The following is a 13,662-nucleotide window of genomic DNA, read 5'->3' on the forward strand; positions in this document are numbered from 1 at the left end:
TGTACTTAAACAATTTTCAATTCAGGACATCTGTTTCTCAGGTTTGCACTTGATTTACAACTCTTTGATGTTTGTGTCAATGGATGTCTGCATGTGTCAACACTGCTATGTCAGTCAATATGACTCATTCATCCGTGTGTTGATTGCTTTCAGTAATGTTATTTTGGGCTAGAGCTTTGGATTTAAAGGTAAAGTGTAAAAATCAGACTGATTTTCCCTAATAGTGGTTCTCAACTTGTTAGTTGCTACCCTACGATGTTTGCATATCTTTGGTTCAGACCCTTATAGGGACAAGGACAGCAGGGGAAAACAATATTAAATGCAAATTATAAATCCTTTAGCCACATCCATAGCAGTCAGTAACTGAAGATTATCTATGAGTTTACAAGTGTCTATCATTGATGTTCCTACAGCGATTAGGAAGCCTCCCATTGACTGCTCCAATAGTGTTCTCTTGTCAGATTAGATGTTTGCTTTTTCTCTCAGCAAGCTTACATGCTTTAATGACAGCTTTGAGCTCAGTTCGTTGTGTTATTTATTTATACTTTTCGCCTCGGCAAACTTTTAGGAAGACTTCTAGCCAGCTGATAAACACCTTCTTACTGCCATTTGTCCACGTCATAATGTTTTCAGATGCGTATCACTCTGGATGCTCTGGCTGCTCAATTCGGATTTCAAATGGTCTTTTGCATCACTCTTAATGTGACACACAACGATGACATTAAAATCGGTGACTGCAGCACGGAACATCACAATATTTACCATTCTTCACCTCCATTTTTCCTGCATCTGTTTTGAAATCATCATCACGTGGGTACGCCTATGTCATTACCAAAGTAACCCATGCAGATAGGTTGGTTATGTCTGAACGTGCAAATCTGATTTGATCACTTCAGTTAATAGTGCAGACAGTCTGCCTGAAAAGATCTGATTTGAGAAAAAAAAAATCTGATTTGCCTTCAGTCTGAACATAGCCTTTTATACCTCCATTTTTGCAGTAGTATTAGTGCCATCATAAATTACAATAACAGAGTGTAATCGGTGCATATTATGGCCACTTATAGAATGTTAGCGCATTATCGTCATGAATTCACAATGTAAACAAGACAAATTAAATATTATCTTCTTTCGGCTGCTCCCATTAGGGTACACCACTGCGGACCATCCATGATCCGCATATTTGACTTGGCACAGGTTATACGCCAAATGCCCTTCCTGATGCAACCCCCAGTGGAAGGGACACTCACTTCGATGAGTCTCCAATTCACTTAAAATGCATGTTTTTGGACTTGTTAAAACTGTGCTGCTGAAATGTATTTTTTAAGCAAGATCCCACATCATTGCAATCTGATATTAACAATTTGTGTGGCACATTTCAGCTTGTATTGTTTTGTGAGCCAGTCACAATGTTAATTCATGTTTTGCAAAGAGACTGTCATTAAAGGATGCAACAGCACAAAATAATGTTGGGTCTGACAAAAAACTTTGGGGGGCATTCACACGGACATGCTTTTGCTTCCATCTGCACTGTTTAATTAATTATTTTCTTAGTAGACATACGCTATATACATGTTTTTGCTATATAAACCATGCCAACCCACGTTTTGTAAATGCCATGTTGATGCATCAAGAATATAAACAGAATATTTTCTTAAAATGTGTCTGGAGACACCCGTGTTCTAGTGCATTCATTGCACGGTTCAAGCTTTTTAATGCAACTGAATATCCTCTTACTCATTTCACTTACAGGGATCTATTTTTGTGATCATATTAGGTTATCGCTACATGCAATGGCCATCTTATCCAATTTTCGTTAGAGCCCTAATTCTAATTGCCAGCGCAAGTAACTGTGAATGTTTGTGCTATCTGTGGACGTATGCGGTGTGTGTATTGTATGTTAATGAAGTGGTGCAAATCACAATTTGATATTTTCTTGAGAAATAAGTCATCTAAGACATCTGAGAACCAGGTCTATTCTCGGTGCAAAGTCTAAACTCAGTCCCTGCATTTGCAGTTTGGGGAATCCACCAGCAAATAGTTATCGATCACTTTTGATACTAGCCATGATTTGTGTGTCAGTAGATCGATAGGTAGGGATAATTAATTAATTTGGTTATAGCAACATAAACCCCGACAAGGAAGCGGGGGGGGGGTATTGTATCACCCTGTAGGGGTTTATATTGCGATAACAACTGGCTGACTGTACATTATCCTGCTTATTACACAGCTTATAACCAAATAAATACATAAATGGACATAACATATTTATTTGCATTGAAATTATGTGAGAAAGAAAAATCACTTAACAGCTGAATTTTGATTTTGTAAATAATGACCGTATGATTGCTCATTATCCAGCTTATTACAATACTACTTGACTAAGAAATAAATGGATAGGAAACATTTGAGCTGAAATTTTATTAGCTTACTTGTAATGATCGGACAGTGATCCAAGAAGTAGGAAAGACGAATCGCTATACCCGGAAGACCAGTCTGATAGGTTTTAATATTACTACATTATGATGGTATTAATGGAGAGGAGGCAAGAACAAGCTTGACAATATAAATAATATATATATATATATAATGAGGAACTTAAACAAAAAGACAAACGTGTCAGACAGCTGCCCATAAACGCTCTCTCTCTGTCGAACCAATGTCCGCAGTCAGCCTTTATCCGCTTGATTAGCCTGATAAGGGACCGGGTGTGTAGAATCACGACCCGGCCCCACCCTCCGCCCTGTCACATCCCTCCCTCATTCTCTCAGGCCGGGGAGCCCCTGGCATGACGTACACCTTTCCCTGGGGGAGGGCTTGCCTTACGCCATGTCTGGCAGCTAGTCATCCCCGCATTCCTGAATCTGGAAGGGGCCAGGGGGAGGGAAACAATAATTATTAAAATAGGGGGTACTACCTGTAGCAGTGTAGTACTCGCTGGTTCTCTGATATGCCGTAGCTTGGTCCTCGGCCACTCCTCCACCCTCTAACGGATGACAGCCATGCCTCCCCGGGTGGATCAGAGGCAGTCCTCTGGCCCCTGGTGGACGGAACGCCCCGCCGCGTTCTCGGAGGACGGTACGGGTATCCCCCACCCCTGGCAGCGGTAACTACACCAGGCGGTTGATTGGGAGCCCCTCCTCCCCTCACGGTCGGCCGCTCATCCATTTCCAGGTGACCGGGCTCCTCCATCCTCTGGCAGATGGACGCGGCTGCTCCATTTGGGTGGATGGTAGTGGCGAGGTCTCTACTACGGAGCATCCCTCCTCCTTCCCGGGTTTTGGCACCAGTGTATAGGAACAAAATGGAAAGGAGGCGAGAACCGACTGGACAATATAAATAATAGTTTTATGAAGAAATTAAACAAAAAGACAAACACACAAAGGTGTCGGTAAATGGTCTCTCTCTGTCACACCACCGTCCGCAGTTGGCCTTTATCCCTCTTGGAGGCATAATTAGCCTGATAAGGGACCGGGTGTGTAGAATCACAACCCGGCCCTGCCCTCCACCCTGTCACAATTACACATGCTATTTCACCAGCCCAAGTGCCTGGTAATCATTTGCTGATGCTTCAAAAAGGTCAGTGGAAACAGGGTCAAAGTTGTACTTACAAAGTATATTGAGTGACACATTACTGCACTTGAAGGAACTATAACACAGTGCGGGAGTTCATTTTATTTTTCCAGAGAGATTCATATTCTCTCAATACTCACATCAGGTGGAGTATATCATCTTTCTCTATGTAACCTCTACAATCAATGAAACTCGCCGTTTTTCTCAGTCATGTCATGGAAATTGCCATTTAAAAAAAGCAAAGTTCCTCAATAATTATAAATGTCTCTGAATTCAAAGATTATTTCCACAAAATTAAGCAGGACTTGAAAGATTAAAAATGAAAACCACATAATCAAACGCCCTCAAAATCAGTCAAATGGAATGTCATACACAAATTTACAATCCTACGTGCAGGTCCTGTGTTATATCTTTGAAAGGTATCTCATGTATTTTTAATCACATGTATTTCACATACTTCTACTTTAATGCTCCAAACATATTAACAGGCCCATGAGATCTTTCACATGGACTTAAAGAGCTGTATCTGTCTGAATTTTCTGCTCCTCCCTCTGCCATCCCTCTTTCACACACTTCTCGCCACTTTCCTCTCTTTCTTACCACTCATGTGTCTATCAATCATTCACCCGGGTATCCATCCATTCATCTCTCAATCCATCAAATCCCTTAACTGCCTATATTTATTTCTATGCACTTTTCTGCTGAGTTCTCTGTAGCAGTTGTCTAGACATCTGTCTTACATTTTTGGATCGTTTCCTGTTGTAGCTGAGAGGAAGTTTTTTTTTTTTCCTTCCTAAATGGGAAACATTTTTTGATGCGGATATTTGTAAAATATCTGATATGTTTTTTGATATGATACTTTTATTCAAACAGTTAAATAGATGATGTACTTAATTCATTTCAGTATAGAACGAAACATGTACCATTCAATGGCACACAACTGCTGCTATTGAGGCCCTATGGCACAATGCAATTTTCAATCCAATACATAATAAGATCACACACAACAAATGCAATGACGGGCATGCCAAAAAAAATCTGTCTTACCTTTAAATTGTGAAAAGATGTTTTTGGAGTATAAATATAAATAATCACTGAATTGAACACAGAGGATCCTGGCACCGGCTACAGCAGCGGGAAGAGATCTCGGAGAAGCGTGCGCGCCATGGCCACACAAGGTGCAATCCGTGAGGAGTGTGTCCGGTGATGAGTGTGTGCATTGTGGAAGTCAGAAATATATTGGTGGAATCCTCCGTTGAAGCTTAGTGAGGTGCAGAACAACACCAAGCAGGTTAGGGCAATTTTACTCCAGACATGAAGGCAGAGACGAGGTATCCTCTGTGGGAGATCATATGACTCTCAGCAAACTGGAAAGCAACCACACTCCCGACACACAGGCCGAGATGGGCAACCAACAGATATATAAGACAGGCCCAACTAGGCAGAGAGAGTGAGGTAAGATACTTCACATCAAACAGCAATCTAGCAAAATACTTCTTCTTCTTTCGGAGTTTTATGGCGGTTGGCAAACCAGCTAAAAGGTGCATTTACTGCCACCAACTGGACAGGAGTGTGAAGCATTAACCGAGTTAATTACCGAAAGGAAATTATCAAATAATAGCAAAATACTGAGAACACGTAGGGCTTAAGAAGGGAGTGAATAAGAGTTGAACCAGGTGCTGCTAGACATGCTAATTAGTGGCATGATCAGCATTCCCCTGGGAACAATCAATGTTCCCATTAAAACATTGATCATGCATGCCGGCAGCACCTGCGAGACATGACAAAACAAGCTGACAAACTCACTGGAGCCGTGACCCTTTTTTTTTTAGGAACATCAGTGCAAACCTCCTCTCACATGCCATTTAATCTCCAGCTATTTAATTTCCAGTAGTAATTAAGGAACTGAGTAAGGAACGGAAAAAAATTGTTGGCAAACCCAATCACATTGTACATTTTAGCATCCGTTCATTCTGTTCTTCAGTTGTTTTCCTATATAAATTTGCACCAGATGTACGTCTTTGACCGTTGTGATGTCTCGTGCAGGAGTGCCACATTTTTTTGGATACCATGAGAAGTTAAAAAGAAATTAAATTGATAAAAGTGTCTAGACCCCTGTGTTCTGTTCTATTCGTTGGGCTGCGTCTAGCTTTTTTGTAGCGCAAGGGTGCATTCAGGGTGAATGGCGTGTTTATCTTGTTTTCTTTTGATTTTCCCATTATGCCAAGCAAAGAGGCACTGAGTTGGAAGGTAGGCCTTAAAATACATCCACATGTACACCTCCAATTCAGTACACCTCCTATAAGAAACTTATTGTCTAATTGCCTAAAGGCTTGAAATCATTTTCTGGAATTTTCCAAGCTGCTTAAAGGCACAGTTAACTAAGAATATGTAAACTTCTGACCCACTGGAATTGTGATTTAGTCAATTAAAAGTGAAACAATCTGTCTGTAAACAATTGTTGGAAAAATGTATTGTGTCATGCACAAAGTAGATGTCCGAAACGACTTGGTAAAACTATAGTTTACTAATATGAAATCTGTGGAGTGATAAAAAAAATTTGTTTGAGCCTAAGTGTATGTAAAATTCTGACTTCAACAGTATATATATATATATATATATATTTAGAGGGTTGGGAGGGTTACTTTTTAAAAGTATTCCACTACAGATTACAGAATACATGCTGCAAAATGTAGTCAGTAACGTATTCTAAATACTTTGATTACTTCTTCAGAACTGGTAGATTTTTTACTTGTTTTGATTATAAAATCTCTGCCAATACAGTAAGACAATATACACATGTTAAAAATACATTATCAAAAAAATATGATCGTGTCTGGTAACATGTGCCTGTAAAATGTCTAGAAATAGCATTTTAGCTTAGTGTAAAACTGACAATTTACACAACGTTTATTTCTATTTCTTCTGCTCCAAACTTACTTCAAACAAGTCAAGTCAAGTGGTTTTTATTGTCGTTTCAACCATATACAGTTAGTAAAGTACACAGTAAAACGAGACAACGTTCCTCCAGGACCATGGTGCTACATAAAAACAACAAAGGACCAACACAGGACCACATGAGACAACACAACGAAATAAAATACCTATATAAAATACCTATATAGCAGTTATTGAGGTAGCAGACAGTTATAAAGTGACAGTAATTAAAGTGCAACTCAGGACACGTGTGTGTGTGTGTCAAACCAGTCTCTGAGTATTGAGGAGTCTGATGACTTGGGGGAAGAAGCTGTTACACAGTCTGGCCGTGAGGGCCCGAATGCTTCGGTACCTCTTGCCAGATGGCAGGAGGGTAAAGAGTTTGTGTGAGGGGTGTGTAGGGTCGTCCACAATGCTGGTTGCTTTGCGGATACAGTGTTTTTTGTAAATGTCTTTGATGGAGGGAAGAGAGACCCCAATGATCTTCTCAGCTGTCCTCACTATCCTCTGCAGGGCTTTGCAGTCCGAAACGGTGCAAGTCCCACACCAGGCAGTGATGCAGCTGCTCAGGATGCTCTCAATAGTCCCTCTATAGAATGTAGTGAGGATGGGGGTTGGAGATGTGCTTTCCTCAGCCTTCAAAGAAAGTAGAGACGCTGCTGGGCTTTCTTGGTGATAGAGCTGGTGTTGAGGGACCAGGTGAGGTTCTCTGCCAGGTGAACACCAAGGAATTTGGTGCTCTTGACGATCTCCACAGAGGAGCTGTCGATGTTCAGCGGAGTGTGTTCACCTTGTGCTCTCCTAAAGTCAACAACCATCTCTTTTGTTTTGTCGACATTCAGGGACAGGTTGTTGGCTCTACACCAGTTCGTCAGCCGCTGCACCTCCTCTCTGTATGCTGACTCGTTGTTCTTGCTGATGAGACCCACCACGGTCGTGTCATCGGCGAACTTGATGATGTGGTTCGAGCTGTGCATTGCTGCACAGTCGTGAGTCAGCAGAGTGAACAGCAGTGGACTGAGCACACAGCCCTGGGGGGCCCCAGTGCTCAGTGTGGTGGTGGTGGAGATGCTGTTCCTGATCTGGACTGACTGAGGTCTCCCAGTCAGGAAGTCCAGGATCCAGTTGCAGAGGGAGGTGTCCAGGCCCAGCAGGTTCAGCTTTCCAATCAGGTGCTGGGGAATGATTGTGTTGAATGCTGAGCTGAAATCTATGAACAGCATTCGAACGTATGAGTCCTTATTGTCTAGGTGGGTGAGGGCCAGATGGAGGGTTGTGGCGATGGCATCGTCCGTTGAACGGTTTGGACGATACGCAAACTGCAGTGGGTCTAGTGAGGGGGGCAGCTGGGTCTTAATGTGCCTCATGACGAGCCTCTCGAAGCACTTCATGATGATAGGTGTAAGTGCGATGGGACGGTAGTCGTTGAGGCAGGACACTGAAGACTTCTTTGGCATGGGGATGATGGTGGTGGCCTTGAAGCACGTTGGAACGACGGCGCTGCTCTTAGAGATGTTGAAGATGTCGGTAAGAACATCTGCCAGCTGGTGTGCACATCCTCTGAGCACTCTGCCAGGAATGTTGTCTGGTCCAGCAGCCTTCCGTGGGTTGACTCTACGTAGAGTTTTCCTCACATCTGCCGTGGTAAGACAGAGCACCTGGTCGTTGGAGGAGGGGTGGTTTTCCTCGCCACAACGTTGTTCTGCATTTCAAACCTAGCGTAGAAGTCGTTCAGCGCATCTGGAAGGGAGGCATCTTTGTCACAGGCAACTGATGTTGTCCTGTAGTTGGTGATGGCCTGGATGCCCTGCCACATGTGCCATGTGTCACCGCTGTCCTGGAAGTGACTGTTGATTCTCTGGGCGTGTGCGCGCTTTGCCTCACTGATTGCCCGTGACAGTTTGGCCCTAGCTGTTCTTAGGGCTGCCTTATCACCTGCTCTGAAGGCGGAGTCTCGGGACCTCAGCAGCGTGCGCACCTCCGCAGTCATCCACGGCTTCTGGTTGGAGCGTGTGGTGATGGTCTTGGAGAAAGTGACATCATCAATGCACTTGCTGATGTAGCTGGTCACTGATGCTGTGTATTCCTCCAAGTTGGTAGAATCGCCATATGTTGCAGCCTCCATGTGCCAGTCAGTACACTCAAAAAGTCCTGAAGAGCAGAGATGGCTCCTGCTGGCCAGGTTTTCACCTGCTTCTGAAGCGGTTTTGTGCGTCTGACGAGCGGTCTGTATGCTGGAATTAACATAACAGAGTACTTCTCTGTCTGCTTGTATGAACGTAACACATCATAAGAAAGTGTTTCTCTGCTGTTCAAATGCACTTTTGATTTCATATCATTTATTTGTATAAATGTTTTCCATCTGAAAGGACTTAATATTAAATGAAATAAATGACAATAAAATTCAGGTAATAATTTCAGTAATCAAAATACTTTTTGAATGTAACTGTATTGTAATGACCAATTATTTAAATTGTAACTGTAGTCGAATACAGTTACTTATATTTTGTATTTTAAATATGTAATCCTGTTATATGTATTCCATTTAAAAGATTCCTGTAGGAAGGAAGCAGTTTGCAGTCCAGGTAAATCAACCTTTAATGGTGTCTCAGTTTCACAAACACAGTCTTTGGGCTTTTCAGCTTAAAAAGCACAGCATTAATTCTTCAGCTTCACAAATAATATCAATGGTAAACTTGTCAATATGTGCGTACACACACAACTTCACTGGACTGCCTCTGTCTTTCTGGTGTTCGCGGCAGCCTTTCAAGCCTGTCTCCGTCGCCATTGTAACGAGACACAGGTGTTAAGCATCAACAGACACACGACTAATATATATATATATATATACACACACACACACACACACACACACACACACACATATATATATATATACATATATATATATATATATATATATATATACACACTGTATAATGTACAGCAATAATCAAATATTTTAAAGTTGATTAATTGGATCTTTTAAAAATAATTATATGCATCAGGAAAACACAGACTCACCAATATGACCTTGACCACATGTCAGAATGTTTTATATCAGTAGTTTTTTGCTTGTTGTAAAGTACAAATGCACAAAAAAAAAGCTCTTTTCTAAAACTTGATTCAATTTAGGACAGTGATTCCACATTTATAAATTTAGAAAAAACCTAGGTGAATTGAGTAAATCCAACAAAATTAGATGTGTCAGTGTAACTCAGATAAATGTATTTGATTTATTTACGTACAAACTAGTGTAAATGAATGTTAGCATGCTAAATATATGCCTGTTGGAAGCACCACAGAGTTCAGTTTAGTAACTATACTATGGCAAGCACAACAATTGCTCCACAAAGAAAGCATTCAATTTCATATGTGTCAACTACCTGTCTTCATCATTAGCTTAAGCTCCACTCTTCACCATAATGGTAACCCCCAAAACTCCATCATAACAGAAACTCATATAATGCTCAACATAAAAAAACATTAAACACTAACAAGTACCCCCCTTTATATACATCTTTCACAAAACACATGCAATCAGACAGACAGACAGACAGACAGACAGATAGATAGAAGATAGATAGATAGATAGATAGATAGATAGATAGACAGACAGACAGACAGACAGACAGACAGACAGATAGATAGATAGTCCGACACACCGGGCTCAAAACAAGCAAACAACAACAAAAACGATTTGACAAATTGGAGTAATAAAAGTAAACTTAATTCAAGATATTTCCCATAAAAACAAGCCTCTTGAGCAAAGTATCTTGTTTTAAGGTTACAGTGCAGTTTTCCCTGTAGTCTGCAGTAAATACTCATTGCGTTTTAAGGCTATTTGCTGAAGGTTCAAGGCAGCAAAGGTCATATTTTGCAAGTATTAAAAGGGTCTCTTTAATTAGGAATTCATAAATGTCAACTCACTTTTACAGACATGATTGTCTGTCTAAGCAAATAGATATCCACATTGTGTATGACTAAAATTTCTAGAGGTTACTTCCACTTTCTCTTAGCAAAATGCTCTGTGAACGATTCCATGGCATGCATAGAATGAAGCATTAAAGTTGTCTGGTTTTCCTCATTACAAAGCATCACATCTGGGGTTTTAGTCAGACGGCTTGATTCACTGGAGCTTAGTAACTATTTGTAAATTTCTAATTGGCAAACTACAAAAAAAGAAATTTCCATTAGGTGTAAAATTGCTCTTTAATTATAATATTGAATATGCCCCTCCTCCTGGCAGAGTTTTCACCATAAATATCATTTTTATTTTACATTTTTGTTGCAATTATGAGTACAGAGCATTGATTGACGTAACATGGTAGAAATACGCTATGGGACACAATCTGAGTGTCACGTGGTCTGGAGCCCTAATACATCACCAATTTATTGGCTGATGGCGCCCATAGGGAACTACGTCATGGGCTCCATAAAGGTGCTCGCTTTTGCACAATCAAGTCAGATTTTCTGTTCTTTAATGCATGATTTTGTCTAAGCAGTGTTTGTTTCTAGCGACTCACGTCTTTCCCTTTTGAGTGGCCAACATCTCACTACACACAAGCCTGATGAGCTTGCTGTGTAACAAAGGATGTGCCCCCATTCAGTGAACGAAATCGAACTGTATAAAACATATCCGTTTTTGTCCTGTTTGCTCTTCGGGCAGTATTGGGATGGGTTCACTGTTGTACACACCTTGAACGTCTGACAACCATAATATGGTTCAGTTTTCCCTACAGCTTTCTGGGAAGCGAACATTAATAAAATGTTTGCCCTGTCTCCATGACCAAGGGTCTCGAGGCATGCATAACAGAATTCGATGTTCATCTAGCACAAGTGTACACAAACACATAGTGAACATTAGCAACACATGTAAGATGGGTCCATTGTGGCGAACCTGCTTGCTCTCAGTTCCCTCCATTTTCGCACATTCTTCCTCGTTCTATGCTAGGTAGGATGGTTTATCTGGCATTCTCTGCTGTAAATACATTCAGAGTGACCGTTTATTAGAATTGCCTGATCAAATTCGGCCTCTGTCTCCAAAGGTTTCAAGACATGCATAATAGAATTTGATGTTCATCTAACACAAGTGTACACGAAACACAGTGAACATAATCACCACACATTGTCCCCCCATAAAGAATTCTGTGGCCATTGTGGCAAACCAGTTTTCTTAAATAAACATTCCCCCCGTTGTTCATTCAGTTTTCCCCATTCAAAACACTATGGAAAATGTTTATTCTGTCAGCGTCCCTACATTTCAGTATGCTAATCATTTATGCCTAAATACAATAAAGGCAAAATATTATCAAATTCATTCAACCAGCCACAGTACTGGAGGAGTGAAGGCAGTCGCCAAAAGTAAACCAAACGTGCCATCTATTTGTTACAGGTCGCGCTGCAGGCAAGAGCCATGCATTAACTCTGTCTGCCCATCTGTTGGCTTGGCAGCATCTGAACTTTGAATGATAAAGCATGGATATGTCATTAAATTCAGGTGGCTTGCATCCCATTCTGGATTTGAGATGTTTGAGTTTCACTCTAATGAAATATCAATTCAGGTTGGTGTTAGCCCACACAGAGTCTTTGGCCACCCAGCATTGTGATGTCGTTTGAACTATTTAGGGCTGCATGTAAACCTAGATAAGAGTGTTCTGTTGCCAGGGCAACAGACTAGTTTCTAGGAGACAATGTGCTGTCTCTACGAGCCATTCATGTTCCGAGCTGGTTGAATTTAGGGGCAGATCTCCTGTCGAGATAGGGCTTGGTGCCTGAGATTGGACGTTACATCCTTAGATTATGGCACAAATCTGGAGAAGGTTCGGCAGTGTGGATGTTGACCTGTTTGCTTTGAGAAAGACGTTGCACTGTCCCCTCTGATTTTCCCTCTCGTCCTCTGCACTGCAAAACATTGATGCATTGGCACATCAGTGGCCGACGGCTCATCTTTAGCATTTCTACCGATCAGTCTGCTGCACGGGACAGCATTTAGCACCCCCAGACTGACTTGTGAAAGTTATGTGTATGGCATTCTTTTGAATGATGGGTTATCCCACACTGCGGTTGATACCATTCTAAATGCAAGAGCTCCATCAACTAGGAGGCTTTATACATTCAGCTGGCATATTTTTGCTTCTTGGTGTACAGCACAAGGTGAAAATCCAGTTCACTGCTCTCTTGATACAGTGGTAGAATTTTTGCAAGAACGTCTTGGGGCCAGGGATTCTCTGGCAACACTTAAAATCTATATTGTCTCTGTAGCGGCTGAGCATGTGCTTATCAATGGAGTCTCGGTTTGTAGACATTATCTTGTCTTTTGTTTTATGTGCAGGGTACGAAGGACTTTTTCGTCTCGTCCGCATTCCTTTATGGGATATATCTGTTGTTTTAAAGGTGCTCTCGGTTGCTCTGATTGAGCCCTTGGCAACACTCACTGATACGTTTTTGACTCTTAAAACGGCCCTGCTAGTGACATTGTCATCAATTAGAAGAGTTGGTGATTTGCATGCCCTGTTGATCAATCCCTTATGTATGGATTTTGCTCCAGGGTTTTCAAGGGGTTAAGACTTCATTTGGACTATTTGCCCAAGGTAATTTTGACATAATTTTGCTCAAAGACAATTCATTTTCAGGCCCCATTTGAGTCTGAGGAGCATGAAAGGTTGCACATGCTTTGGGTGCATGTGCAACCTGGGTGCTTCGAGTTTATGTTGGCCGTACTAGCCAGTGGAGTAAGTCAGAACAGTTGTTTGTTTGCTTTGGTGGCCGCAACAGGGGTGTTTCGGTGTCCAAGCAAAGACTGTATCATTGGCTTATTGATGCAATTTCAAGTGCTACTGAAGTGCACAATTTACCTTCGCCTTCAGGTATTCAAGCCCATTCTACAAGGAGCATGGAATTCTCATGGGCTTTGGCTAGAGGTGCGTCCTTGGAGGATATTTGTATGGCAGCAGTGAGGTCATCTCTGCATATATTTGCTAGATTTTATGAAAAGGGTTTGACTCCTGGTTCACTGATTTTCTCTGTTGGAAAAGGATTAACCTCATATATCTTTCATTTTATTTGGATGATTTAGCTCGCTTGGGGGCCGCTATATGCTTTCCACATGGGCTTAGACAGTTGGCAGCTACTGTTCGCATGGTGTGAATGTAT

General features: G+C 41.5%; 1 protein-coding gene across 2 annotated transcripts in view; it reads left to right on the forward strand.

The window, feature by feature from the left end:
• LOC127661925 (contactin-5-like) overlaps positions 1-13,662 on the forward strand; it is a 360,754-nt gene that overhangs the window by 165,939 nt on the left and 181,153 nt on the right. The gene's annotated exons all lie outside the window — the stretch shown is intronic.

The sequence above is a fragment of the Xyrauchen texanus genome, chromosome 21 (assembly GCF_025860055.1).
Source record: "Xyrauchen texanus isolate HMW12.3.18 chromosome 21, RBS_HiC_50CHRs, whole genome shotgun sequence".
NCBI classification, from domain to species: domain Eukaryota; kingdom Metazoa; phylum Chordata; class Actinopteri; order Cypriniformes; family Catostomidae; genus Xyrauchen; species Xyrauchen texanus.